This window comes from Pseudorca crassidens, chromosome 10 (genome assembly GCF_039906515.1).
Source record: "Pseudorca crassidens isolate mPseCra1 chromosome 10, mPseCra1.hap1, whole genome shotgun sequence".
Taxonomy (NCBI): domain Eukaryota; kingdom Metazoa; phylum Chordata; class Mammalia; order Artiodactyla; family Delphinidae; genus Pseudorca; species Pseudorca crassidens.
The window spans coordinates 31982739-32010608 of NC_090305.1; the positions used below are offsets into that span (position 1 = coordinate 31982739).

At 55.5% G+C, this 27870-nt stretch overlaps 2 long non-coding RNA genes across 4 annotated transcripts; one reads left to right on the forward strand and one right to left on the reverse strand.

The window, feature by feature from the left end:
- Window positions 1-1674: 1674 nt before the first annotated feature.
- LOC137231936 (uncharacterized) lies at window positions 1675-27832 on the forward strand. Of its 3 annotated transcripts, XR_010946816.1 has the most exons (3): window positions 1675-2700; window positions 26754-26921; window positions 27012-27832. It is a non-coding gene; the product is annotated as an uncharacterized lncRNA (long non-coding RNA). The 3 variants fall into 3 exon arrangements; XR_010946815.1 differs by lacking the exons at window positions 26754-26921; window positions 27012-27832 and adding an exon at window positions 8746-9027; XR_010946817.1 differs by lacking the exons at window positions 26754-26921; window positions 27012-27832 and adding an exon at window positions 8746-9027 and having other exon boundaries at window positions 1675-2134.
- Window positions 7755-20095, reverse strand: LOC137231935 (uncharacterized). The gene is made up of 3 exons (XR_010946814.1): window positions 19860-20095; window positions 14596-14863; window positions 7755-7884 (listed from the first exon to the last, which is right to left on the reverse strand). It is a non-coding gene; the product is annotated as an uncharacterized lncRNA (long non-coding RNA).
- Window positions 27833-27870: the final 38 nt, after the last annotated feature.

A 27870-nucleotide genomic window follows, 5' to 3' on the forward strand; every position in this document is an offset into this window, starting at 1 on the left:
TGTTACAGAGCTAAAGGAGATCCAGTTTGATGGGAAATACACAGCCCTGCCTCGGGGACCCCATTCTGAGGGAAGACACAGCCCTGCCCTCGGGGAGCCCCAGTTTGAGGGGAGACACAGCCCTGCCATCAATGTCCCACTTGATGGGGAAATGCCTTATGCTCCCTACTTCCTCCCTGGCGTGTTACTTTTTCTCCCCAGCCGCATCCTCTGCTCTCCTGGAGCTTTTCGTTCCTAGGCAGTATTGGTCAGGGCATGGCGGGGTGTGTGTGGGGGAGTGGGGTGGGGTGGGGTGGGGATCGGGAACTCCGGGCCGGCTCTGCGCCGCCTGCCTGCTGACTCCAAGCCCACTGATGGTCCCTGCATGAAACCTGTGAAGCTGAGTGTGAGGGTTCCAGGCGGGGAGAGTGAGTCATGGTGACTCCAGGGTGGACTGGACCCCCCTCGCCCCAACAGCAGTGGCTGTGTGAGAGGGGACAAGAGAGCCAGAGGTAGGAGAAGAAGGGGCACCCCCCCACCCCGCTGCCCTCTGTGCGCGCTGGGGCCGCACACGTGTGTGGAGGAGCCTGTGTAGCTCCAAGCCTACGTCCTCCCATTTCTGCAGACATGTGGGATGGGAGTGAATCACTAGGCAAGAGGTGGATGTCTGGAAGCCAGATGTGGGCCAGCTGTGCAGGGCAGCGAGCCCAGCCTCCCCAGGACCAGATGTGGCGGCACTTCTGTTTCCCTCCACCCTCTATGGTCCGGGTGCTCAGAAGCACCTCTGGGGAAGATGCCCCAGCCCTGGGCGGACAGAGGACTCTCTCTCTCTCTACTGTGAGGCGTTATCTCCCCCCATCAGGCGGGTGGTCCCGGAGGGGGTTCCACACAGGGCATTCACCTGTGCCTGCACACCTTTCGCTTAAGCCTGAGTGCTTAAGGCAGAGAGCGCCCCGAGGGCAGAGGCCACATTTGCCCCATCAGATTAGAGGGTCTGAAGGAAAGGTGCTCCCTAGATGCCCATATAGATAGGGTGCTCCCTAGATGCCCATATAGATAGGTGCTCCCTAGATGCCCACATAGATGCCCAGAGCTGGGGCTCCCTAGGAGCGGAGGCTGAGTCTCCCCATCACACTGTAACTCCTGGGGGCAGACGTCAGTACAACTTCCCCATCAGCTAGGGAGTTCCACCTACAATGCTTGAAAGGAGATTACTTAAATAGCTAGGAAGCAGCTAGAAAGATAACTTTGGAATCAAATACACCGGAGTTTGAGCTGGATTCTTTTAGATCCTCTGAACAGTATTGACTGATTATTTTTTAAATCAGTTAATTTGGATAAACAGAGTAAGACTTCCTCTCTCTCCCCATCAGACTGGGGCTTCCCGACGGCAGGCCTGTGTGTCCCCATCAACCTGGGGTCCCTATGAGGTCAGGGCTGAGTCTCCAGCTCAGGCTGCTTCCTCTAGGGTCCCTGGAACTCAGGTCAGCTGCAGTTCCCTTCCTGTCCTCTCTGGCCACCGCCTCATTCCTTGAGGCTTCCCGGGGTCTCCTGTGGTCCCTCCTGTGGTCATTTCACTCTCAGTGGCTGGAAAGGCAGCAGATTCCCAGCATCTCCTGCATCGCTGGTGACTCAGCTCCTTCAGCCTTTCTTCCTCTGCCTGAGCAGCCTCAGGCCCCACATCACGGTGGGGAAATCCCTCTGCTTCCCTCTTTCGCTGACGTCTATGCCTGTCTCCCATGTCCTCCCAGTCAGGACGGCCCCCACGCTGCCCACACACACATAGTGTAGTCCTAATGTACCCGCAGAGATCATGAGGAGGGAGCGTGTCACACGCACACACGTGGCTTCATCTCATCTTCACTAGCCTGGGATGTAGACAGGAAATGTAATCTCCACTTGGCAAGTGAGAAAATGGAAAGATTGAGGGACCTGCTCAGGGTCACACAGCTCTTAGGTGGTGGACTGGAAATGGAGCAGGGCCTGACTGTGCACGTTCCCCAGGTCAGTAGCCTGGATGGCATGCCTTGCTCGGCCTCTGCTCTCAGAGAGCACCAACTTGGGGTGTCTGTGTCTGAGGGAGCACCTTTCCTGTCTTCAGACCCTCTGAGCAGACCGGGGGGAGCCACGGCCTCTGCCCTCAGCCTGCCTGCAGGTACGCACAGTCTCCCTGGGGAGAAGACAGGGAGAACCCAATAGCCGTGGAGGGTTACGTGACAGTGCTCGGGCTGAGCTGGCCATGCCATTGGAGCTGCCTGGCTAGACATGCTTGTGGCTTGCAGCAGAGCCCGAGTGCCAGGGAATGGAGCCACTCTGTGGGTTTGGCCCGAGGGAGGCTGGGATGGCACACGTCAACTGACCAGACATTCTAGAGGACATTCTAATCACTCGATGGAAGAACACTCAGAACTCTGCTAGGTGAAGGCAGTAGTACCTTCTCTGTGTCAGGCCACTGTACTTCATCACTGCATCACTGTGCCCGTTTTACGGGCCGGGAAACATTGGCCCAGAGAGGGTCTTCACTGGGCTTAGAGCACACAGTTCCTGGCCTCGAGCCCATATCTGTCAGACCCCAAAGCCCTCATTCCCATGGGGTCGGAGGCTGAGCATCGCCCAGTCCCATCCCCGTTCCTGCTGCATCCTGTTGGGTGTGGTTCGGCTCTTGACTCAGCTTGCATGGTTTGAATCCTGACTCTGTCCCTTCCAGCTGTGTGGCTGTGGGTAAGTTGCTCAACCTCTCTGTGCCTCTGTTTCCCTATGTATTAAATGTGTATAATGTAATAGTACTTATTATATGGAGGTAGAGTTGGTATTTGTGAGCTGACCCAGAGTAATCATATGAAGATGTCGGCCTCTTCCTTCTCCCCCACCCTAATCCCCTCAGTCCAAGAGAAGAGTGGTTGAGAGCTGGGACTTGGCAAGATGGGGCTAAGTCTCTCTGGGGGTGGGACATTCCCCGAAGGGTACTCTGGGCCTGTGAAGGCCTCTCCTTGGGAGTTTCGGGGGGCAGGGGGAAGCAGAAAGCCTTACTCCCCACTGATTCCATCCATCCCGGGCTTCCAGTCCTCTCCCCACCGCAGAGTGTGGGCATGTGGGCTCCTGGCACGTACCGGTGATAAGGGCCACCCAGCAGTCAGGACGTGGGGGGGCCAGCGGAGGCGGCTGCTTCGGCTGACAGCCGCCTGCCCAGTTCAAGGGGCCAAGGCTGGGAGGCTGGGCTGTGGGGTCCATTGTCTGCCCGCTGCCCCCCTCTGGTGAGCACAGCCTCACCAGCAGCCGGCAGCGGGCCCTTGGCAGAAGCTCTGGTCCTGCTTCCCCCACGCAAGCACGCCCTGGCCCGCACGTCCTCGCCTGGGCCTCCAGCCACCGTGGCACTGCCCGCTGCCCGCTGCGCTGGCCACCGCTGCGGCTGGACTCCAGGGGGCACTGCTTGGGCACCTGGGAAATCCTTGCAGGGTGGGTCAGGGCCTGGGGACTTTGTTTTGGGCTTGTCAGGGGCTGGGTCCACCAGGGTGGAACAGACTGGGCAGGGGGGAAGGGCAAGGTGACCCCCTGGACGCAGCCTTGGAGAGTTATTGAGATGTCCATGTCAGATTTCAGGTGCACAAGGGGGCAGAGAGCTGGTGCTAACCAGTGGTGTGACCTTGGGCCTCCTCTCTCAGGTCTCAGTTACCTGTAGGATGCGGACGGCAGAGGCCCCATCTCCAGGTCACCAATCTGTGATTTACAATACCCTTGTTCTTCCCGGCTGAGCTCAACCCCAGGTGAAACCAGTGCACAAGATAGGGCATGTCCTGTTCTATGTATCTCTCTCCCCTCCTCCATCAAAGTGCGGTGAAGGCTGGGGTCCCCACAGCCCAGTGCCCTTGAGGGTCATTGAGGTGAGGCCTGGCCACACACTTCCCCCTGAGAGCCCGCATCCCCGGTCCTCCCAGGGCCAGAGCTGTGGCCTCTGATCAACAGGTTAAAAATAACCCCCACAGGCTCTTCTCGTTCCATACGAATGGTGTTTATGTTGGCATCCGCGGCCCCTCTGGGCCTGCCAACTTCCACAGCATGTGACATTGTCAGGGGACCATAGGTGTGAGGAAATCAGCCAGAGGGGCTCGTGCTGCCCCGACTCCAGGTGAGGGCACAGTGCAGGGGTCAGAGACAGCTGGCAGGGCCACCTGGGGCCCTGGGGCTGCCACGGGACTGCCATGAGGCTGGGGGCATGTGATGGGCAGGGTGAAGCCCACTTGTGGAAGTAAAATGATGTGGGCTGCAGCCTGGACTGTCAGGTTCTGGGCTGGGGCCGCACGAGGCAGAGCTGTGCAGATGTGTCATTCTTAGTCCTCAGATCCCAGAGTCAGAATCGGGAACCACGGGACTGTGGAATCAAGGAATTCTAGACTCGAAAAGAACTCCAAGGGACACTTTCAGCCTGATCTCTGCCCAAACAGGAGAAAAATAGCAGTGGCCCACTAGAGAATACTTACGGGTGCCTGGCCCTCATCTGACGCCCACTTAATTAATCCTCCCAGTGGCCCTCTGAGCCCAGCTCTGTTGTTGTTTTATTATTTTGTATTTAAAAAAATTTTTTTAACTGAAGAAGAAACAAAGTCACAGCAATTAAGTAACTTTGTCCAAGGTGGCTTCAAACTCATCTCTGTATGATTCCCAAACCCAGTGATCCCCAAATCATTACCTTGTGAGATTCTATGGAGGTGGGAGCGGAGGCCGGGAGGCTCAGATGCTGGCTGGAGGTTCCGCTTAGGGTGCGGGACCCTTTCATCCATAGCTCCCTCTGCATCAGGGCTCATCTCGTGGGCAGTCACAGTTCTCCCTTAGGCCACCTGGAGTCACGGTGACTTTTATGTAAGATCATTTTTTTCTTGTTTGCTGCTCCAAGGAGATATGACAGCCCTCAGTTCCCCTGGGAAAGTCCCTTCGTACCCTGAATCGCAGTCTCACTCGTATTATAACCCCCGGGGTTTTTCTGGGTAGTTTTAGGAAGGGCATCCCTGTGCAATAGCTCATGGAGCTGCAGAAGCTGGCGTTGAGGTGGACCCCAAGCCTTCCCCTCCCCAGGCAGGACAAGCCAATGCCTTTCCCCTTCTGCTCAGGCCTGTGTTCACCCTCCTCATGGCCTCTGTTGCCCTGCGTGGCCTCTCGCCCACTTCCTGTGACCAAACATGGACCTGCCGAGGGTCTGGTCTCACTGCAGTGAGACAGCAGGCTATGCCCTAGCCATCCCCACCCTGCCAGGTCTCTCTGCTACTCCCATCCCCGCCTGCGTCCTCGGGGTCCCGATGGGGAGGGAGGGTAGCTCTCCCAGGGCATTTACGTTCCTTGATCTTTAGGGTCCCCAAGGGCTGGGGCTGTTGCTCTGGGATGAGGAGCCCAGCCAGGTCTCTCCCTAGACTCACACCACAGGTCACCCGGTGGCAACTCTGTTCCTCACACCCCAGGGTAGGATTTCACGAGAGTGGCAGTAACGAGCTCCTAGGGTTTCCTGCGCGTTGCACTGCGCCAGGCGCTGTGAGAGGCACACTGTGGACTCAGCTCCCTGAATCCTCGTGACACCTGGATGAGGTGGGCTCCAATGCGGGGGGCATCCCAGTACAGAGAGGGGCTCCAGGCTGGGGGCTGTACTGGTGCAATGCCGCACTGATGCTGTGGTCTTAAAAAAAATATCACTGCTTGTTGCCCTTGAGTAACGAGGCGGTAAGACCCATTCCCAAAGCACAGATGGGAAAACAGAGAGTCCGACACAAACAGTGGGTCAGGCTGGCCATCCTCCTCTCCCCACATCCCAAGCCTGGCTGTCTGTCACCTGAAACATCTTCCCAGGGTATTTCCCTCTTTCTGGATATCTCTCCCCAGCTCACCCACTTACCTGATTTTTTCCTTCCTTCCTTCTTTGCTTCCTTCCTTTTTTTTTTTTTATCCACCCTCCCATCTATCCCCAGCTCCTCTTGGAGATAGGTCCTCCCAACAGGGCTCCTCCTGGCCTTGCAGCTCATACAGAAGGAAGTGCTCCTTGAGGGGATGTCACATCTCGGGCAACTCCTCTCTCCCAGGCATGCCATCTGTCCCACCCGACCCAGGCACACGAGTCTTGAGGTGAGTCCACCAGAGGAAGGGCCTATTAGAGTTAGGTTTGAGAAGCCATCGTGCATTTTTTGCTCCTGTACTTGAAGGTGGGTTCAACAACTCTGTGCTGCCATGGATCCAGGCCCCTTCTAGCTTATTGATCTGCTGGGTGTCATTTCCATTTCCAAGGTCAGTTCAGCCACTGGAACTCCAGCCGGAGGGAAGGAGGAAGAAAGCCTGACCCTTCCCTTTAAGGAAACTTCCCGGAAATCACACACTGTTTCTATCCCACTGGCCACAACTCAGTCCTCCAGCCACCCCTGGCCCAAGGGAAGCTGGGGACCATAGAGTCATTCCCGTGTGGGTCTCGCTGAAAACTGAGGAAGGAGGGACGAATGGAGGTTGGGAGACCGTGTCTGCCACCAGGCCCTTGTTACCTTTAGTGTGCAGCTGGCAGAGCCTGGGTGGGGCTTTCCCAGCTCCCTTCCTCAGACAGCCCTGCTCCCCGCCCTTATCTGAAGCCCCAGTTCTTCCTGGTACTTGGCATTTCCTGCCTGGAGCTGTTAAGGGTGGCAGTGCAACAGCAAGACTGGCTGCTGTGGGCTGCTGTCTATCCACTGCCAGGCCGGGGCACTCACTTATTCTCGTGGCCACCCGGGAGGCAGTTCATCTTAGCCCCACTTTACAGTTGGGGAAATTGAGGCCCAGAGAGGTTGGGTAACTTTCCTAAGAGCACCCAGCTAGGCTTTGAGCCCAGTTGCTGTGCGTCCTTTTCTTTCCCACAGAGCCTTCCCTGGAGGAGTGGATGCCCTTGGGTCTCTTAGGGTCTGACAGGAGGAACTGGAATGGTCTGGGCTCCAGGAGTGCTTGTCTGGGAGGAGAGGGCAGGCGGGGCGTGACATCAGTCCGCAGGTGTCTCCTCAGTACTTAACTCAATGCCACGGTCAGCCGACGCGTCTGAACAGGGTCTACTGACGGGCTTGGGGATTTCTGCTGGCGCCAGGAGCTGGCCACTGCAGCCACGTCCTCAGACGCCACTTTCCCCGGCATGAGCGTCCTGGAGCCAGCAGGGAGGAAGGGCAGGGATGGGGCAGGCTCTGCCACTTCCTCTCTCCAGCTCCTGCCCACCTCGGCTGAGCCCCTACCCCAACTGGGCTGCTTTGGTGGGGGAGAGGGAGGGTGTGCAACCAACTCTGAGGGCAAGGGGCCGGACTCTGGGCTTCTCAAGCAGACCAGGGCCATCCAGCCCATCCCGCTGCCTGTGGGAAGGACTGTCCTTGCTTGCTGCTGACCCCCGAGGGTGAGGTCACTGCTCTGCCCTCGGGGTAGGGGGAGCTGCTCTGAGCGTAAGCACGGTCACAGCCACCACATCGGTTAGTAATGTTACTGTAATATCTGCTCCCCAATCTCTGGCCAAGAGGAAAGGCTCATGAGCCATGAGTCACAGCTGGCAGCTGCGGCTGTGGGGCAGGCCACGTGCGGCTCCCATAGGGATGTGCTGGGGATAGCCCTGAGACCCAGACATGACCTCTGGCCTCTGGGACTTCCCACCGGAAATAGGTGATGAACAGGAAGAGCAGATGTGAGACTGGAACCCCACCCTCCTCCCCCCAACCCTGGCTCCCCTCCCACCTCTGGCAAGATGGGCTCTATCGTGCCAAGTCTGGGCACCTACAGTTTCTGTGCTAGGAGCGAGGGTGTGGACAGGAATGTGGAGACTTTATTCAAGTCATTCATTCATTCGTTCTTCTGACAAATGTGCCAGGTGCTCAGGATACACTGGTGAACCCCATGGACTCCGTCCTGCTCTCTCAGAGCCTGGAAGAGAGACTGAAAGCAAATGGTCACACAAATAAAAAAGAATTGCAAACTGGATCCAGGGAGGGCAGGGCCTGGGGGTGAGGGGATGGCGGTTAGGGAGCTTCTGGGGGTCTGGGGCACTCCTGGTGGGCGCAGATCCCCCTGGCAGCCCTCCCCTGCCGGAAAGGGTTCTGCAGGGAGATGGCTGGCCAGCATGGTGGCACGGTGCCCACCAATGGGGGCCGTGCCAAGCGTGATGTGATGTGTGCCGATCCCTCTCCGCTCCTTACTGAAGACCAGTGTCTGCTGCCCCCGCAGCACAGGGAGCCTGGGGCAGCGCTCGCATCTCCTCTGGAGGTGTTTGGGGGAGATGCCGGAGTGCGGAGAGGGTTCCCCTTGTGCTTCAGGCAGAGGGGCGGTCTGAGAGAATCTGGTCCTCCACCCTCAGCTGAAGGGCCCCCTGGCGCTGCCCAGGGTGTCAGTCCCTCTGCGCTCCACTTGCACCATTGCAGTGGATGGAGGACGTGGCCCTTTTGACCCTGCTGCTTCTCTTGCCCCATGCTTTGGACCTCCCACCATAAGACACGTTGGAGACATGGTTTTTTTGCCCTCTTTTGCCTGACTCTGTCTGTTTGGGCCCCAGTTCCAGGAGAGAGAGAGAGAGTGAAGGAGCCTATGAATAAAAGGGGGCTCAGAGGCAGGGATGCTCCCATCCCTCCAGAATTAACGAGTGCACGTTGACTGGGCTCCGTCTCCTTTTTCCTTCTGCGGGGGTCCCTGTTGTCTGAGATGGGGGGCTGCACCAGGTGGGAGGAGGTCCAAAGCCAGGGGCAGCTACTGTATTTAAATATAGACTCTTGGGTCCTACTCACAGAGCCTCTGATTCTTTAGGTCTGGAAGGATTTAGGACTCTGCATTTCAAAAAGTCCTTCAGCCTTCGTGACACCAATGGCCAAGAAGCACACTCGGCTTTTGAGGAAAGAGCTCAGATTCTGGAGGTCGGAAGTCTTGCCCTCTGGGTGACTTTGGACACTGATTCTTGAGGTCTTGGCTTTCTCATCTGTATAGTGGGACGACGATATCCCCCTTAAAGACTAAATGGGCAAGTGCAGGTAAAGCACCAGCATTGGGCCTGGCACGTAGCAGGTGCCCAGTGTTCATTCTTGTTCTTTATCCAGGCTGTGTTTGGAACGCAGCTGGCTCATTCACTTCCTGGGCAGGGTTAGAGCCGCTTGTTCCTTTCACCACGTGGGGATCCTGGTGGGGTGAGAGAGGGGATTCGGAGGTTGGGAATAATGGGTATGCAAAGAGAAGCTCCCTCAAGGCTGCTGCTGCTGGTGACAGGGAAGGGTGAGAATCTCCCCCACACAGGGCCTCTTGCCTTAAAAATAATAACCTAGATCAAACACACAGCATTGTGTATCAGCTCTGTTCTGAGTCCATTAACTAGTCCACTAAATCTTGAGAAAATATTCTCCCATTTTACAGATGGGGAAGCTGAGGCACAGAGGGATTAAAGAAGCTGCCCACAGTCACGCAGGCTAGGGACTGGCAGGGCTGGGGATTGAACCCAGACAGCCTGGCTCTTAACCACTGCCTCTCTGGCACAGGGCTTCCTAGGGAGAGGGATGGACTTGCTTTTTCTTCATGTCCCTCTTGCGGGGATTCTGGAGCTGGGCTGTCTGCGTGGGGTTCTGGTGCTCTGCTCGGGAGAGGCAGGCCTCAGTTGCACCTCTGGGGGTCTCTCAGACTCCAGCAGCCCCTGACCATCCTTCCCTGGCTGTCTCTGCTCCTCTGTGCTTGCTGCCTGCACCCTACTTCTCCTTCCCCTGCTCCCAGGTCAGTGTTCACTTTATCTGTGAGCATCTGGACCCCCCAGGAGCTGTCACTGGGCTCTGCCTACCCCGGGCTGCCTCGGCTCAGAGCCCAGCGATCAGGGAGAGGCGAGGAGTCTCTTGTCAGGCTCCAGCCTCACCTCTTGGCCCAAGACCTGTGACCTCTGTCCCCGGCTCCCTCAGTCCCCAGGGGCTGTGTGTATGACGTCACTGGCCCCCTTGAGCTGCTGTTTATGACCGGGTACATCACTCACTGCCCCCCACCCGGCCCTTAATGAGGGCCAGAGCCCACTATGACACCCCAGTTAACCACACTATCTGTCTCCCTTTAGGGGTGAGCAAGAACCTGGAGTGGGGATGGTGTGGGTTGGGTTCTGGGCTGGTTTTCTTCCCTTGAAAATGACTTAACACCCACCCTGACCTCTGCCGTGCCTAGAAGGTGGCTCCCCTTCCTCACAGGGGAGCCTGGGAGCCCCCCGAAGGACAAAATTTTCTGTCCCACAGCAGCTAGCTTCTGCAGCAGGCTGGATGTGGGTTCAACGGTGACTCAGATGGGATGCAGGGCACCCCATTGTGTATGGACTTCCTGGAGATTTAGGCTGCCAGTATGTCAATGTCAACAAAAGTATCTGAGTACGGGGATGGGCAGGAGGCAGGATGGGAAGAGGGAAGCCCGTGGTTGGTGAGGTCATTCCTGGCAATCCTCACATTCTTTCACTGATCCAGGGGTTTGTGGAACATTTCCTGAGGGCCCAGTGCTGATTGGGCACACAGACGAGTGAGGGAGGGCCTAAAGGTCAAGGATCTTCCTGGAGGGGTGTGGACTTAAAAGTTCCAGGAATTACCCCATTTCAGAGGTCAGAACCCTGGTAAGCATGAGAGTTCATGTGAATGTTGGAGGGCAGGGTTGGGGATGTAAATTGGAGAGGGATTAAGTTGCGGACAGGAATCAGAAGCATTATGAATGATTGGTAAAACTGGTCAGTGAACAAAAGCTGAGTTGGGGTAATCAGCGGGTAGTGCCAGGAACCTGTGGGGTGACATTAGGGCTGCCTGGGGAGTATATGGCTGAATGCACGCCACTCTAGCTTAAGTAGAAGGCACTTTCATTCACTTCTCCCCCAAATATGTGGACAGTTACACAGCATGAACATTGTCAATGTCCATTTCTGCACCATGGCAGGCATCACTAGCCGATCACAGTGCTCTTTCCTTCTGAGTCCAGAAGCAGCTTCACCCTTTTTCTTACACACTGGTCCAGATCATCACTACTAAATGAGCAGAGTTGACAGATGAAATGAAAATCTATTTACCATCCTGGACTGAGATTCAGACATGCACAAGGGTCTAAGGAAACTCTCAGAAGAAAACTCATCGAAGGGAAGAGAGAGTCGGGAGACAATCTTGGCCAAGTGATAATGTTTCACTGTCAAAGGGCAAAAAAGGGCAGTTCTAAGCTGAGTGGATGATTGTCATTGGATATGCTCTGATCCAGCTCTCTGGTAGACTTATATCTGGGTCTGAGAGACAGAGCAGGAGAGTGAGCTGGCAGCAGAATACAAAGTGCTGTCCATCAGGATTCTGTTGGACAGACAACAGAATCCACTCTGGTGAGCTTAAAATGGAAGGGATTTATGAAACGGCTACAGATCTATTGGGAGGTCAAAGACAGAGACTCAAGGTTGAGTTTTCAGGAGCAATTCTCAAAGCCCCACACCAGAACTGGGCCACCAAGGAAGCTGCTGCCTCTTTGGTAATCATGAGGTCACCAACTCCAGAACCACACACAGTACCATGATTAGGAAGCTGCTACTGCTGCCAGCTCCACACTGCACCTGTTGTGATCCACACTAGGAGATGGATGCACTAGACCTAGTGTACTTGATGCCCTCTGTGAGCTCGGCAACAAAACAACAACAACAACAACAACACAAATTGCACCCCCCAATCCCAGAAAGCATCAGGAGCTGCAGAAGCACAGCCTTCCAAATCTCATGCAAGTGCATCTGATTGGCTGAATCTTGGATTCCTGAATCCTAACAGCAGGGGACACTGAGAAATGTAGGGTTTTTTGTTGTTTGTTTGTTTTACTCTTCCTGTCTCTGCAGTCTAGGAAGGCACCTAGCAGAGGGTGGAATGGGCATTGAGAGCCAGTCCACCATATGCACTGCACACTGTCTCGTAAACTTCTATAAGATGCCAGGTACAGCAGCACTGTTTCGTGAGTCTCTTGTAGGGGAATGGGAGGGGGAGGTACATTCTCCTCTCTTTACCGCAGACCACTGTTTAGCTTTGGCACCTCAAGGGCTTAGACACATCAACCTGCCATTTGCGGGTGGTCCGGGGTGGGGGCAGTTTTGGCGTCAGGTCATTGCACCAGGTGAGAACGCCCCAGGCCTGCCCAGCGATAGCTGATGGGACTTTGGAAGCAGCTGGGACCAGCGGATATTCGTTACTAGGGTCTGAGTGATTTTATTTATCTGCCGGCTGGATCCATCTTTGGAAACACTTCCGTGAGCACCTACTATGTGTCAGGCACCGTGCTGGGTGCTGGGAATACAGACAGGAATGGAATCCAGTCCCAGCTGCCTTTGTGGTACCTTGGCTAGCCAAAGAAGAGATGTGGACAGCAGATAAAAGGATGCACATGGTGCCCCGAGGATGCATAAAGAACAGACCCAGAACCCTCTTGCACTGTTGGTGGGAATGTAAATTGATACAGCCACTATGGAGAACAGTATGGAGGTTCCTTAAAAAACTAAAAATAGAACTACCATATGACCCAGCAATCCCACCACTGGGCATATACCCTGAGAAAACTGTAATTCCAAAAGAGTCATGTACCACAATGTTCATTGCAGCTCTATTTACAATAGCCAGGACATGGAAGCCACCTAAGTGTCCATCGACTGACGAATGGATAAAGAAGATGTGGCACATATATACAATGGAATATTACTCAGCCATAAAAAAGAACTGAAATTGAGTTATTTGTAGAGATGTGGGTGGACCTAGAGTCTGTCATACAGAGTGAAGTAAGTCAGAAAGAGAAAAACAAATACCGTATGCTAACACATATATATGGAATCAAAAAAAAAAAAGTCATGAAGAACCTAGGGGCAAGACGGGAATAAAGACTCAGACTTACTATAGAATGGAACTGAGGAAATGGGGAGTGGGAAGGGTAAGCTGGGACGAAGTGAGAGAGTGACATGGACATATATACACTACCAAATGTAAAACAGATAGCTAGTGGGAAGCAGCTGCACAGCACAGGGAGATCAGCTCAGTGCTTTGTGACCACCTAGAGGGGTGGGATAGGGAGGGTGGGAGAAAGGAGATGCAAGAGGGAAGAGATATGGGGATATATGTATATGTATAGCTGATTCACTTTGTTATAAAGCAGAAACTAACACCACTGTAAAGCAATTATACGGCTCAGATGCTGAGAGGAGGCCTGGGTGAGAGACAAGGGTACAAATGAGAAACACAGAAAGCAATGTGGGTGGAGCAGGGGATGGGACTGGAGATTTCTCAAGGTCCAAGACTCAGCCTCCTCATCCAGACCAGGATGCTGTGCCTGCGCTGGGCACCTGCATCTGGCCAGTCCTGTCATTTGTCCCCTGTTCTCCTCAGGCTGTGGCACAGCGTCTACTGCCTCTGCTCACACAGGCTGCCGGGAATGACTCGCAGACAAGCAGGAGCTGGGGGAGCCAGGGGCCGCTGCCCAGGATGCAGGCTACGTGGAGGCCTCTCCCCTGGGGTGGTGGCAGCAGAAGAACTAGCCCATGTGGGCAAGGCGGTCCCTATCACCCCACTCTGGGCCTCCAGGCAACAGAGGGAGTCATGGAAGCCCCAAGTCCCCTGCCCCCTCCTCCAGCCCTCCTATGCTCTGCTTTCTCCCCGAGGCGAGGCTGCCCCTCCTTCCCTGCATCCCACTCCATCCTGATGCCAGCCCTCCCGGCTTGGGTGGCTAAGGATACCCGTGGTGGGGTCATTACAGGACACAGCAGCCCGAGGGTCAGAACGGAGGAGGCCCAGCCGTCAGCTGGAACCCATCAGAGCCCAAACCAAGCCCTGGCAGCAGGCAGGAAGGGGAGGGCGGCTCATGGGAAAGGTGTCCCTGCGAACTTTTCTTAACCCTTCCCAAGCCCGTCACCAGGGTGTGTCCTGAGACTTTTCTACCCTAACAGGTGGCTCCAGGTCCCTGGTTCTTCAACCCAGGTTGGTGGGAGTGGGGGAGAGATCCTGTCCCTGCCTCAGGAGCCCCTAGTCTGAAGGGAAAGAAACAACATTGTCCCTGTTTTCAGGGAGATCTTAGTTATATGGGGAAGATGCAACTCAGACCTAGTCTGAGAGGGAGACACAGCCCTGACTCAGGGAGCCCCAGTTTGAGGGGGGAGACACAGCCCTGCCCGCAATTAGCTCAGGGTCAGAGATGAGAGAGGGAAATTTCGTCTCGTTGTTAAACTGAGAAATTAATGTAATGGCATCACTCTTGATTTTCTGTGTGATTCTGTGAAGAATTAGCAACTTGAACACACATCGCTGTGCTATAAAAACCCAGGAATGATATGTCTGCGGATCCAGAGGGCTGTCACCGGGGAACGGTTTTGTTCTGGTCACCCTCTTGGGGTCAGCTGCCCACATCGGCCGCCCGCTTTTCTGAGACCCCCCTCCTGAAAACCACTCAGCACATGGGTTCTTTTCAAGAGCTTGTTCAACTCCTTCTTTGGTATCCACGGAACTTATATAACTCACAGCTTTCAATGAACAATTAGAGCTGGTGAGCAAGAGCACAGAAGGAAACAAGGCTACGTGCAGCTGGCCCCTCTTCAGCTGTGGGGTTTAGAGTTCCCTGATTTATTTTCCACAATTAGCGGCTGGCCTTCTCCCAGTGACTCACCCAGGGTTCTTGTCGGGGTGGCCGCTGGCTGGGCACAGGGACTGGAGAAGCGGACTTCGGGCACCCCTGCCCCTGCTGGGATCACCAGAGAGGTCAGGCCTCTCCGTGACCGGACTGCACGGGGCTAGTCATCAAGTTCTTCGGTGGGAGGGGAGCCAGGCCACACGCAGCTGAGGAGGAAAAAGGCCCAGAAAGGCCGACGCTTCTGCTGTGCCCCTCAGTTTCAGGCCTCATTCCGGCTCCTGGCACCAGGCGTCAGTGTCCGCATCTGTTAAATGCGAGTGAACAGTGAGGTTAGGTGGTCCCTAGGGTTCCTTGTGCTTGGACTTTGCTGCTCCTGCCTGCTTGCCTCCCCACCCCGATCTGGGCCCCCCTCCACACACCTTGTCAGGACCACAGTGGGGGGCTCATCACGACCTCGGCCGGCAGCCAGAGTGGTCAGCAAACATGCCACTGGGTAGCCTCGCGATGCCGGCCAAAGGGCTGGGGCCCACCTCTGCCAGCCCTGGTCAGGCGCTGGGACACCTGAGGACAGTGTGGCTCTACAGGCCAATGGGGCTGTTTGGCCACCTTCCCTGAGACCCCTCTGAGCTGGCCTCTGGGCCTTGCTCTAGAGAGGCCCCCAGCACAGGGAGCTGAGCGCATCTGGGAGGCTTGACTGCGGCAACCATCACACGTTTACCGAGCACCTGCTCTGAGCCAGGTCCTGGGCTGGGCAGGGTGGTGACAAAGATGAATGGGCAGACGTGGCTCCATCCCTCGTGGTGCTTAGAGGCACGTGTATGGGCTCTGACTTCGGTCTGCGCGGTTCAAACCCTGGTCTGACACTCACTTCAGCAAGGCACTTAGCATCTTATGCCTTGGTTTTTCCCTCTGTAAAATGGGGGTACTAACAGTACCACAGCCATGGGCTGTGGTGAGGAGTAAATGACCCAGTGAATGTAAAGTGTTTAGCGCCCAGGGTGTAGTCATTACAACTTTCATTTCATGAGCACCAGCTCTGTGCCAGGAACTGTTGTGGCATTTGGCGTAAACCAGAGCCCTTCCAGGGAGGGAGAGAGATCACTTCCGGTCTGGCTGAGGAAAGAGGCTTCATGGGAGAGTTGGTATCACAGTTTGGTCTAGAAGGACGGTGCTAAATATGATAGGGAGCAGCAAGGAAGGGCATTCTGGAAGGGGGAAACAGCATGAGCAAAGGCACGGAGGCAGGAGAGCAAAAAGTGTGTTGAGGGAACTCTGAAAGGACCAGAGGGATTCAGTATATACTGGAGTTAAAATTGGAAAGTGGGCTTAACCCAGATGAACTCCCAGACCATAGAATGTGGCTTTCCTCCTCTAGGCAATGGGGGGCCACGGATGGTTGTTGAACGAGGGCATCCTGCAGGGAGATAAAGCTGTTGTAATTTTTTTTTTTTTTTTTTTGTGGTACGCGGACCTCTCACTGTTGTGGCCTCTCCCGTCGCGGAGCACAGGCTCCGGACGCGCAGGCTCAGCAGCCATGGCTCACGGGCCCAGCCGCTCCACGGCACGTGGGATCCTCCCGGACCGGGGCACGAACCCGTGTCCCCTGCATCGGCAGGTGGACTCTCAACCACTGCGCCACCAGGGAAGCCCAAAGCCGTTGTACTTAAACAAGACAGTAGGGTTAGTTTCCCTAGATGATGATAACAACAGTAAGAATGTCAATGAGAACGCTTTCATTCTGTAGTACACGGTAAAGTGCACTGAGGGTTTTCATGGGTACACCTCGTCCGATCATCACGGCAACCGGCAACCCCGAGAGGTGAGTTGAGCAGGGATTGTCACCTCCACTTTAAAGGCAGAAGGAGGAGGCCCAGCCAAGGTCACCCAGCAGGTGATGACGGAGCCAGGAGGGTCTAAGGCCCCATCCCGTGGCTGCCCAGGGGAACTGCACCATCTCCTCAAGCCCCATCCTGAAGTCCTCTCTTGCCAGGTGGCTTCTGCCTGTCTTTAGGGCTTGGCAAGCCCGTAAGTGTGTGTGTGTTATGGGGAGGTGATGAAGGTGTCAGTGCAAGAAGCAACCCCCCCGCCCCCTGTCAGGCCAGCGCTGGGTCTGCTGCACTTCTGGCCCACTGCCAGGGGTCAGCCCACCTAGCACGCGGGAGGTGGGTGTCTCCTCTCTGCTGACTGGTCCTGAGAACATCGGTGACTTGAGTTGGGGGGGACAGCCACTGCCAGGAGTGTAGGGGGCAGGCAGGGCTCCAGGGACGTGGCGTGAGCTCACACAAAGCTCTGCCCTTACCGTAAGGCTTTCGCCTTCCTAGAAGCCCCCCAGCTGAGCAGCAGGCAAGGAGGAGGGGAGAAGCCTCCGTTTGCTTTTCGTCTCCTGCCAGGCTCCTCTGTGTCTCCTCTGGGTTCCTGCCTCAGGACTGGGAGTCTGACTTCTGCTGCCCCAATCTTAGCTCATTCCTTCCTCTCTTGGGATCCCGCCTGCTTGACTGACACCCCCTCTCCCTCCCACACTGGGAACTTCCTTCTCTGATGTTTAGTTTTGAGGTCCTAGAGCAGGGCTTGGGGGTGAGGAAGGAAAGCGTCGAGCCCCTGGCTTCCTGAGCCCTGCTCCCTGCCCCCAAGGTCTGGCCAGGCCCGCTCTCATTTCCAGGGGACCCGGCCCAGGGCCCGACTCTTGGTGCAGCCCACGTGGCATTTGTTGAGACTGTCCGCCAGGGCCTGCCTCTTCAGGGGAATCCAGCAGCCCTAGGGGGACTAACAGTGAGCATCCTGAAAAGGGCACATCATAAGCGGGAGAGCGGCCCTAGCCCAGGGCTTTGCAGGGTTTGAAGCAGGTGAGGTCTTGGAGCAGGAGAGGAGACAGTCAGGGGACTTCCTGGAGTGGGGCTCCTGACTGGAGCTGAGCCTCAAAGGGTGTGGGGCTTGGATAGGGGAAAGGGCTATGCAGGAGGTCCCTCCCAGAGGGTGGGGGGCTGGCCTTACTGAGCTGGACGAAGCAATGGGTTGAGTGGTGAGAGCAGAGGGGTAAGGGCCTGGCCAGCCCTGGAAGAGGTGTGCATTCGTGGACCTGAAGGCTGGTTAGGTTTGAAGGCCTTAAAGGTGGTTACGGGCTGTTCATTCATTCGTTCAATCATTTGCATCTATCCAGTACCTCCTCCCTGCCAAAGGCTGTGCTTGAGGCCGAGGACTTACTGATGGGTAGCATAGATGTGTCCCTTCCCTCCTGGGGCTCCTGGTTTAGCTGGGAAGGCTGAGGAGCAAACAGAGCATCCCAGCACACTGACTGGTGCCAGGAGAGGAGGGAGGCAAGGGCCGCAAGAGCAGAGAGGAGGGTTTCAGCTTCAGACCCCGGGGAGGTGGAGAGATACCTGCGGGGTGATGAGTGAGCTGGAAGGAGAGAAGAGCATCTCGGAACCGGAACCGGGGCTGCGGGTGGATGTTCCTTTCAACCGGTGAAGATCATGGCTTGAGGGGGCCGTGGAGGGCTAGTGGCAGGGGCCAGGCCCCACGTGTTGAGCTATGTTAAGGAATTATCTGGAGGGCACTGGGAAACCTTTGAAAGGCTTTAAGCAAGGGCTGGATGGGATCAGATCTGTTTTGGAAAAATCCCTTTGGCTCACGCGGAGATCTGGTTGGAGGACACCTGAGGGATGTCCTGTACCAGAATCAGCTCTAGGACAGGGAGGGGCGCCTCCAGGACACCAGCCCTGTGAAGGCAGATGGCGGCCTTCTTGCTTTTACTCCACAGAGCCCAGTGGGGAGTGTTGCCCAAATCCCATTAATGGAGGCCACGTGGGATCCTGGGCGATGGCCGGTCTTCTTGCCCATGGGGTCCCTTCCCCTGGCTGAGGTGCAGCCACCATGATGTGGCCCAGCTCTCCAGAACCATTGAGGAGAGGTAAGGTGAAGGCTGCCAGGAACAGGTGGGGAAACCTTCTGGAGGGGGCAGGGAAGAGCCAGTTCTCAGAGAAGGCGACCACTCCGATTAACCCATTCATACCTGCATCCCCTTCCTGCCAGGTGATTCATTTGGTCTTTAAGAGTAAAACACAAAGTGGTTCCCTTTGCTTGGGGAGGGGTTTGTTGGGTGGGAGAGAGCTGCCCCAGACTAAGCCCAGCCTGTGAGGGGGGCAGATGGGACCCCAGAGATGGGGGTGGAAATGAACTTCACGGTCAAGGGGACAGGTGGGGGTGGGCTGGACTACCAAGTCTGCTGCCCTGGGAAGGATGGGGACCTTGTAGAGTCTGGGCCTTTGGGGTCATACCCTGCACCTGAGCTCATCTGCAGGCCGCCTGCATGGGCTGGGGGATGGGATGCCAGTGATTCAGGAAACTTCCTTCTCTCCCACTTCCCCACACAACCCTCCCTCTCAAGGGAGAAGGGAATGGGAGGGCAGAGGAGGGCTATTTGGCCAGGCCCCCAGTTCAGCTGGGCCTGGGAACCCTGCCTGAGGTGCCCAAGACAATGCTGGGAATGGAGGCCGGCCTGGCCAGAGGCAGGCCCAGGAGGGGCAGGAGCAGGGCCCACTTAACTCACAGTCCTTGCCCTGGAGCTGCACGGTGGCCCAGAGTACCACCCACAATCTTGGGCTCCCCACTCGGTCCTGGGTTTCTGCCCACCCACCCACTCATTGGCAGCTACCAGCCATACCCTCCTCCCAGCAGGCCTTTCTCCTACCCAGCCCCGTCCCACCCCCTGAAGCATGAGAGTGCGTGAGTGTGTGTGTGTGTGTGTGTGTGTGCCCAGATGAGTGTGCCTCGGTGCCTGAGTCCCTGGTCTCCCCTGCGTGGGTGTGTATATATGAGCGTATGAGTGTATGTGTGTATGAGTGTGGGAGTGTGTACATAAGTATCTGACTGTGTCTTTGTGGGTGTGTATATATGTGTGTGAGTATATATCAGTGTGTGTGTATGAGTGTGTGAATGTGTGTTGGAGTGCTGGGGAAGCGGTGAGGAGACAGAAGCTCTCCCCGACCTGCCCCTCGCCTAGCTGTTCTGCAGTGGGTGCCCTGCCTCTTGTCCGGGGATGAGTGCCTGGCATTACTTAGGACAGCCCTCATTCACACGATTTACCCCACTGCCCCACTAGTGCCATTTATATTGCCAACCCGTACAGACTCATATTCAGCTTGGAAAATGCAGCCCCCATTTCTAGAAGTCTCCTTCTCCTTTAGGGCTGGGGGAGGACCCCGTGTTCTCTCTACCTGGCCAGGGAGGGGCCGCTGCAGGTGCCAGGGCAGGTGGACCCCACTTCTGGGGCTCTAGGCTGGGGGTGTTGAGGAGAGGCTTACCCGTTCCCAGCCCCAAGCCTGGCCTGGATTTCCCTGGAGGAGACAGCAGGAGGGAGCTCTGGCCCACGGGAGAACTGGGATTTGATTGTTGAACCGATTTGCAAGTTCATTCCACTTTCCGGCCAACTTTTCTTCCCGCCGCCCTTTCTCCTCAAGATAATAGAAATACCCCGGGAGGGGTTCCTTTCCTCCTGGGCCAGCTGGGGGAGGCTGGTGCCCTGCCATTGGCCTGGGCTGCAGTCACAGCAGGCACACCCCCTGGGCCTGGGCCAGCTCCCACCCCCGCCAACAAGGGGGAGCGGTTACATCAGTTGCTCTCTCCTGGCTCCAGCCCTCTGTGGGAGAGGCCTCTGTCTGGTCCCTGAAAGGACCCGCTCATCCTGAAGGAGGAAGGTCATCCTTGGCTAGGCCTCTCGCCTTTTGAGTCTCCCTGCCCCGGCCAGGTCTTGACACTGTGGCAGCAGCAGGGATCAGTTGGGGTGGCATGATGCCTGGATTTGAATCCTGGTTCATCCGCTTTCCAGCTGTGTGATGTTGGGCAAGTCATTCACCCTCTCGGAGCCTCTGTTTCCCCATCTGTAACTGGGATGATCATCGTGCTATAGTTATAGGTTTGTTCTGGGATTCTGTGGGTTAATATGTGTAAGGGACCTGTGCTTTCTCTTGCACTATGTAAGTGTTGGTTAACTAAATACATCGCTTTCCTAAATGATGACCAGCTAAGGACTAGGAGGATGGGTGGGTCACTGAGCTGCTAACCTCTAGCTTTGTGCGTCAGCACTTACTCCTGTCCTGGCAGTTAGCTCCTACCCCACATGGACCCAAGACGTCTCTGACCTCTGCCCCTTTCCTCTGTGTTGAAGCCTCATCTGCACCATTTTGCCCTGACCTTATCACTCCTGGGGCAGGGATGTCACAGCAGAACATGGAGCCCAAAGGGGGCTCAGGAGAAAGTCTCTCTCACCGTGACCTGTCTCCCACTGCTCTTTGAGAGGTGCCCGTGCAACAGGTCTCTCCCCGGCACCTTCTGGGTCTTGGATGTTCTGGAGGAAGGAGGTGGCAGCTTTGCCTGCTGGGCTAGAGACGACGTAGGTTTCGGTTTGAGGATGGAAAAGATTCTCTCATGGAAACTCACCCGCCTTCCCGGGACAATGAACCTAGTCCATTTCCAGATGCTTGTGCTGGGCTGAGGGCAGTAGTAGGGGGGGACTACATGCTGCTTTGCAGGGCTGGTGGAGGGATGCTCTGTCCTCCCAGGCCGCCTCCCCAGTCTCTCCCTCCTTCCCAGGCTAAGATCCCACCAGAGGGGCAGACCTCTGTCTTCCCTGGTCTCCCCTGTACCCCTCCTCCTTGAGGGACACATGGAATCTTGGGCAGCTGTGAGCCGCAGGCCAGAGCCTCACACTGCCGGCCACCTCTACCTGGTCCCACTGCAGCCCCCTACCCCAGCCCCTTTTATTTATTATTTATTTATTTATTTATTTATTTATTTATTTATTTATTTATGGCTGTGTTGGGTCTTCGTTACTGCACACGGGCTTTCTTTAGTTGTGGCGAGCGGGGGCTACTCTTTGTTGCGGTTCACGGGCTTCTCATCGCGGTGGTTTCTCTTGTTACGGAACATGGGCTCTAGGCGCGCGAGCTTCAGTAGTTGTGGCTCACGGGGTTTGTTGCTCCGTGGCATGTGAGATCTTCCTAGACCAGGGATCAAACTTGTGTCCCCTGCATTGGCAGGTGGATTCTTAACCACTGCACCACCAGGGAAGCCCCTCAGTCCCCTTTTGATGTGCTCGCTCTGGAGCTGGAGACCGAGGCAGGTGCTGAGGCCTCTTTGTCCGTGGGCCTGGGGCCTGCCTGAAGCCTGACTTCTTGGTGATCAGAGTCATCCAACTCAAGTCAGAGTTCTAACTCAGTAGCAGGGACCCACTCTGTGCCCTTTTGTGCCTGGCACTGGGGGCCAGCGCTGAAAAAAGGCCCAGGTGGTCCTGGTCACCAGGGAACTCCAACACCAGAGAATAGCCTTCAAAGAGAAGCCAAGGGCCATGAGATTCCTCCCTCCCTCCTACAAATGTTTACTGAGTCCTCCATTGGAGCAGGCCTTGCTAGGCCCTGGCCATCAGTGAAGGCTTACCCTGCTCTGAGGTTCAGAGCACCTCACTGCAGGACCCACACAGTGCTTTCTTTCCTCTGAGTTCTGCAGCTCTGCTCACCGGGGGTCCCCTCAGTCCTGAGTCTCCACCATCAGACTGTGGGCTCCCTGAGGGTGGTGCCTGAGGTGTCTCCCTCTCACAGGGTCTTCTGCATTCATTCATTCATTCAGTCCCTCAGGGCAGCCCTGCTGGGTGCCGGGCTCTTGTGAATTGGCCAGCCATGCACATACTGTCTAAACTGATTCCCAGTGGATGAGAAGAAGCTGGTTCTGGGAAGGGGGTCCCAGGCAGAGGGAGCAGCACAGGTAAAGCCAGGGCTGAGGTAGGCAGGGAGGAAGCAGAGACTGCCCTGGAGTCAAGGAGAAAGGAAGCTTAGAGAGGGTTGGAGATTTCATCGCTGTGGCAGGAGAGAAAACCCAAGAGAGTGTCAAGTATCCGTTGCCCAAAGGAAGGCAAGAATTCAAAATTCTGTGGAATCCCTGACTCATCACTGGGGGTGGAGGGAGATGGGAGAAGGCTGGACTTCTAGGATTACGGTCAGCTCCTTCCTCACAGACTCCTCCCCCGCTCTGTCCTGTGGGGAATGTGTCCTGGGGCCCTAACTGTCATCAAGTGCTCCCTGTTGTCTAATCACAGTCTCACCTGCTGCATCCTTGCGTGTCCTTGGTGGACATACACCACAGTTGGGGCTGGCAGTCTCTCTTCCCCGTCCCCCCAGGCCCTGGTAGAGGCCCTCCCCATCCCTTTCCCACCCCAGGTACTGTCCTGGGCCACTGGGGCTGGGTCCAGGGCCTGGGGTTAGTTCCTGGGAAGCAGCTTCATCCTCTGCCCCGGACCAAGCTTTCACCTTGATCTCTAGGATCGATTGAGGTCTTAGATCACACTGAGAGGGCTGGAGGAGCCAGGGAACCTCATGCTCTGTTCCTGTCTCTTTCTTACCTTGGTTCCTTTTTTTTTTTTTTTTTAAATTGGAGTAAAATTGCTTTACAATGTTGTGTCAGTCTCTGCTGTACAATGAAGTGAATCAGCTATATTCATACCTATATCCCCTTCCTCTTAGACCGCCCTCCCCTCTTCCCCCTCATCTAGGTCATCACAGAGCACTGAGCTGAGCTCCCTGTGCTATATGGCAGGTTCCCACTAGCTCTCTATATTACACATGGTAGTGTGTTTATGTCAAAGCTAATCTCCCAATTCATCCCACCCTCCCCTTCCCCTACTGTGTCCACCTTACCTTGGTTTTTTATCTTTATCTTTTTTCCTATCTCTGTCTCTTTCTCCCCCACCCCCGACCCATCTTTCCTTGGTCCTGTCTCTGCCCCCTCCCTCCCTCAAGGCCGCAGTCTCTGTCCCCTTGGTCCCTCTTTCTGACAGTCCTCTGGCAACACTGGTGGACACGCTGGAGGAGAAGCTGGGATTATGGGACTGCGGGCACATCTGTGCCCAGCAGTGTGCAGGAGACCTGACAAGGGGCACCATGACGGCCACCCTCTTCCTTGTCAAAGTCGGAGGAGATTCAAGGACAGGGTCTCAGATCAGCAGGCTTCCATACCAGGCCCGCTGGAGGAGTTCATAATAAAGGGCCGGGCACTGAAGCCCTGAGTGCTTTGACTTTCTAGAAGAAAAGCAATACGGTTGCTTCTTTAAGAGGGAAACCCTGCCTACCCAGTTCAGGGAAGGAAGAAGGTACAGTAGTTGGACTACAGTAGTTGCTGCCCCTCCGCAGGCCCACACTCATTCTCGGAAAGTCACAAGAGCCTGCCCCACCATGGCCAGTGTACACAGAGCACATTGTGCCACTCCCCAGGTCTCTGCCCCGCCCCTGCCGACTTCAACGCCAGCTCCCAGTGGCAAGCTGGCAGCCTCACTCTCTGGGGCTGGGACTGCTCACCTGGCTGGGTGGCGGCTCCTTCCGCTGCTTATCTGATGTCTCCCCTCAGGAGGCAGGGGCAAGAGCCACTCTGGGGCGGGGACAGGCATGCTGAGCCTCAGGCATGGCACTCACGCCCCTCCCTGCCAGCTGCCCACCGGCACACCTTGCCCCATTCTAGGAGCTGGCAAGCAAGCCTGGTCTGCCCTCCATTCCCACCCCAGCCTGGTTTTTCCGACAGGTCTTTGAAGAAGCCAGTACCCTGTGTGGGAAGCTCACCCTCTCTTTACTCCATTTCTCAGGCTTCGATTCCTGCCTGCAACTCACCTCCTCTGGGAAGCCTTCTTGGATTGCCCACTTTCCATCTCAGATAGCCCATTCCTCCTGGGTGCTGCCAGATGGTTGGGTCCACAGCAGACACACTATGTGATTGACATCCAAGTCTCCTGGCTGAGTGCTGTTCCAAGGAACAGCCTGGGGCAAGGAGAAGGTGCCAGCACTGACTACCACCCCCCAGCTGCCAGCACTTTCCATGCGTTATTGACTTCATTCCCACAGCAGCCTTTTCAGGTAGAGATTATTATTGCCATTTGACAGATGAGAAAAACCAAGACTCTTCGAGATTACCAACTTGCCTGAGGTCACACAGCAACACCCCTAAACTAAGACACTCTCAAAATGATGTGGGAATGACAGAGGCTTCCAGGGTGGGGGAGGGGGCAGCCCCTGCCCCTACAAGGACTTGAAGTGCCTTAGCTCCTGGGCCTGTTGGGATGGGAAGTCTAGGTATTGCTACCAGCATCTGGGATGGAGGAAGGAGGATGGATGAAATGACCTTCTGAATGCTTGCCTGGGTTCAGTCTGCTCCCTCTGCACTTCCTGTGAAGAGCTTCCAGCCCCAGCCTCAGAGGGCTCAGACCCTGGCTCTCCCATGAGGGCAAACACTCAGCAGCTCCTGATCCCTGCCCAGTGCCCCCCCGGACCCCACCTCTGGCTCCCTTCCTCGGGGCTGGCCTGGGGAGGCCTGGTTCAGAGCAGCCTGCTAGTTCTCTGCTCCAGTCGGCCCCCACCCGTCTCCCTGGCTCCCCTCCCCAGACCACCTTGGCTGGGATTCGCCCAGGATCTCCATCCAAGGTGTTTCTCCGGCTTTGGGAAGAGCCTGGATTCAGACTTCCCATCTCCGTGACCGGATACGGAGCTCATCCCTCCTCTTCCCACCCTGTCTCTGCACTTCCTTCTCTCTTCCTCTGGGGTGTGTACTATGTGCAAAGCACCGGACTTGAATGCAGAGTAAGTGGATCCACCAACAGCCAACTAAACAAAAACATGAACTAATGTAGCAGGAGCCCACACGAGGCATTGTGGGAGCTCAGGGAGGAATGCAGAGGCAGGCGGGTGCCCTCCTGGATGAGCCTTGAAGGACAGGCAGAGAAGGGAGCTCTGTGTGCGGATCTGTGGAGGGAAGAGCCTCCAGGCCACTCCCCAGAGGAATCTTCCATCTTGCACTGTGAGCTGCTGGGCAGGGCCTGTATCCTCTGAAGCAGGGCTTCTCAGACTGCCTGGGGGAAGGATCAGTTGTTTTTCTTTAAATTCCAATTTGTCATAGACCATTAAATTATAAAATACAATACAAAGGAATTGCTAGAAAAATAAAACAAGACGTACAAGCCCCAACATTTTATTGTTGGATTCAACAGACATAAAATCACTTCGTCAAATAGCTATTAAGAGTCTAAGTGCCTGTCCTTGGTCTGCACTGCCCGGTCCCTGGCAGCCGTGGTTGAGCCTGGTGGATGGATCGCTCCTGGAGTGTCACTGCCTTGGAGCGGGGTGTTCAGGCTGCAGGTCGTGACCAGCTAGTGGGGTGGGAAATTAATTCAATAGGTTGTGACCCGCATTTTCAAAACATGACATAGAACAGAATAGGAAATACAACGCCTCACCTGTAGCAGCGGAAGTGTGGTTTTATGAAGTGTTTATTTCAGGCAACTGCACACACGCACTCGTCCTGGATTGCGAGGTGAGACGTCTGCCTGGGCCTGTGGCCGGGTGCCCCTCCCCACAGTGCTGTATGGACTGACATCGGCTCTCTGATGTCACCATCGTCGCCCGAGCCCCTTGTTTCCCTCCCTTTAGAGTCTACTTCTTTCATCTCCTCCTCTGGCCACCTCTGGGCTCTGGAGTCTTTGGTCCTTCCACTCGCCTGTTTCTTTTTTGTGGACTGTCCTCCTCCTCCCTCACCTTCCCCAGATGCTCCTTTCCTCCTGGGCCCCCTGGAATTAGGCCCCAAATGCTGCACTGGGTCCAGGGCAACCACCAGACACAGAACAGGGGTCCCTGCTCTCAGGAAGGGAGTAGCTGTCCTAGGGAGTCAGAGCTTGTCTGAGGGGTCAGGGAATGGATTGCATAATATAAAGGAATGTGTGATAGCAACTGAACCCCGAACCCAAGCCCAGCCACGACCTGGTTCTCCCTGGAGGCCCTCGATGGGGAGAAACACATGACCCTACCCAGGGTCCCTGCTGAGCGGGCAGCTCCTCTTTTAGGGCCCTGTTGATATGCCTCTCCCATTCTAGGCATAACTTATTCAACCAGTTCTCTAGAAATGAACCTCTGGGTTGTTTCCAGTTTTTTTTTTGCTTTTGTTTTTGTTTTTAAGTATCTGAAGCAATTAGAAATGGTGCTGTAATGAACGTCTTTGTGCCTCTCCCTCACCACATCTGAGCTGCTGACTCCCCGAGGTCCCCTCACTTCACCTCCTGTTTCTCTCGTCTCTAACCACACATGGTCCACATTCCTCCTCAGACCCCAGCTCATGTCCTGGGGCTGAACATGAGCCACAAATTTGGAAAATGTGATCTTCTTCCCCCTCAGGCCACACACCCTCCTGCCTCACAACGACTCATTTGCTGTCTTCAGCCAGGCTTTCTAAACACCCGGCTGTATCATAAGAACCTTTGACTGGAAGTAACAGAAAACCCAACTCAAAAATGGTTTCGACTATACAGGAAGTTTTCATTTCATAAGAAAAAATGTCCTGAGGTAAGGTGGCTCCAGGGAGGTTAAGTGAGTCGCTCTACCACTTCATCAAGCATCCTGGTTCTTTCTGATTTTCTGCTCTGCTCTCCTCAGATTTGGTTTGCTCCTTAAGTGCTGTAGTTCTCCTCATGGTTGCAAGATGGCTGCTGAAGATCCAGACATCACATCCAGACATGCTATGTCTGGAGGTTGAAGAGGGATCTCTTTCTGTGTGTCTATTTTTTAGATCAAGAAAATGTTTCTCTGAAATACCCTTAGCAAAACTTATCCTCGGCTCTCATAGGCCAAGGTTAGGGCACATGTGCATTCCTTTGTTAACTCCCTAACTTTGTAGGGAGAATGTGTGAGCCCCAGGTTGGGTTTTAAAGGAGAAAAGGAGTCTGGGAACAGAGACTGAATAGACAAGCCTGTGGCTCCTGCTCTGCAGACTTAGCTTGAAACTGATTCAATTAGAAAACATTTTTTGAAGGAATGAGATATGGTTTTGCCCTTGAGGGATTTTGTTGCAATATGGGAGAGCAGAGAGCAGGGCCAGGGTACAGGACCCGGGAAAGAAGGCTGAATTTGTTGAAACTGGAGACAGGAAGTTCTCTAGCCCTTCTCTCTGAGGGAAGGAGTTGATGAGGATCCCAGTTCCTGCTGGATTGGAGGCAGGGGACTGACTGAGATGACCTGGAGCTGGGCTTCCCCTAGAGCTGAGGCCAACTCTCTGTCAGGGATGGGGAGACCAAGGTATAGGAGGTACAGAGACAAGGGGGGCACTTATCCCAAGCCAGGGTCCCCTTTTTTCTGGCCCTCAGGTGGGTCCTCGTCCGTGCCCCTGAGTCACAGAGGGACAGGAAGGAAAGAAGGAGGGTTGTGAGTCAGGAGCCTACCTGGGGAAACAGAAAAACACAGGAAGTGACTCAAGGCTAAAGGGCAGACAGGTGGTCTGTGGTGCCCAGGGGACAGA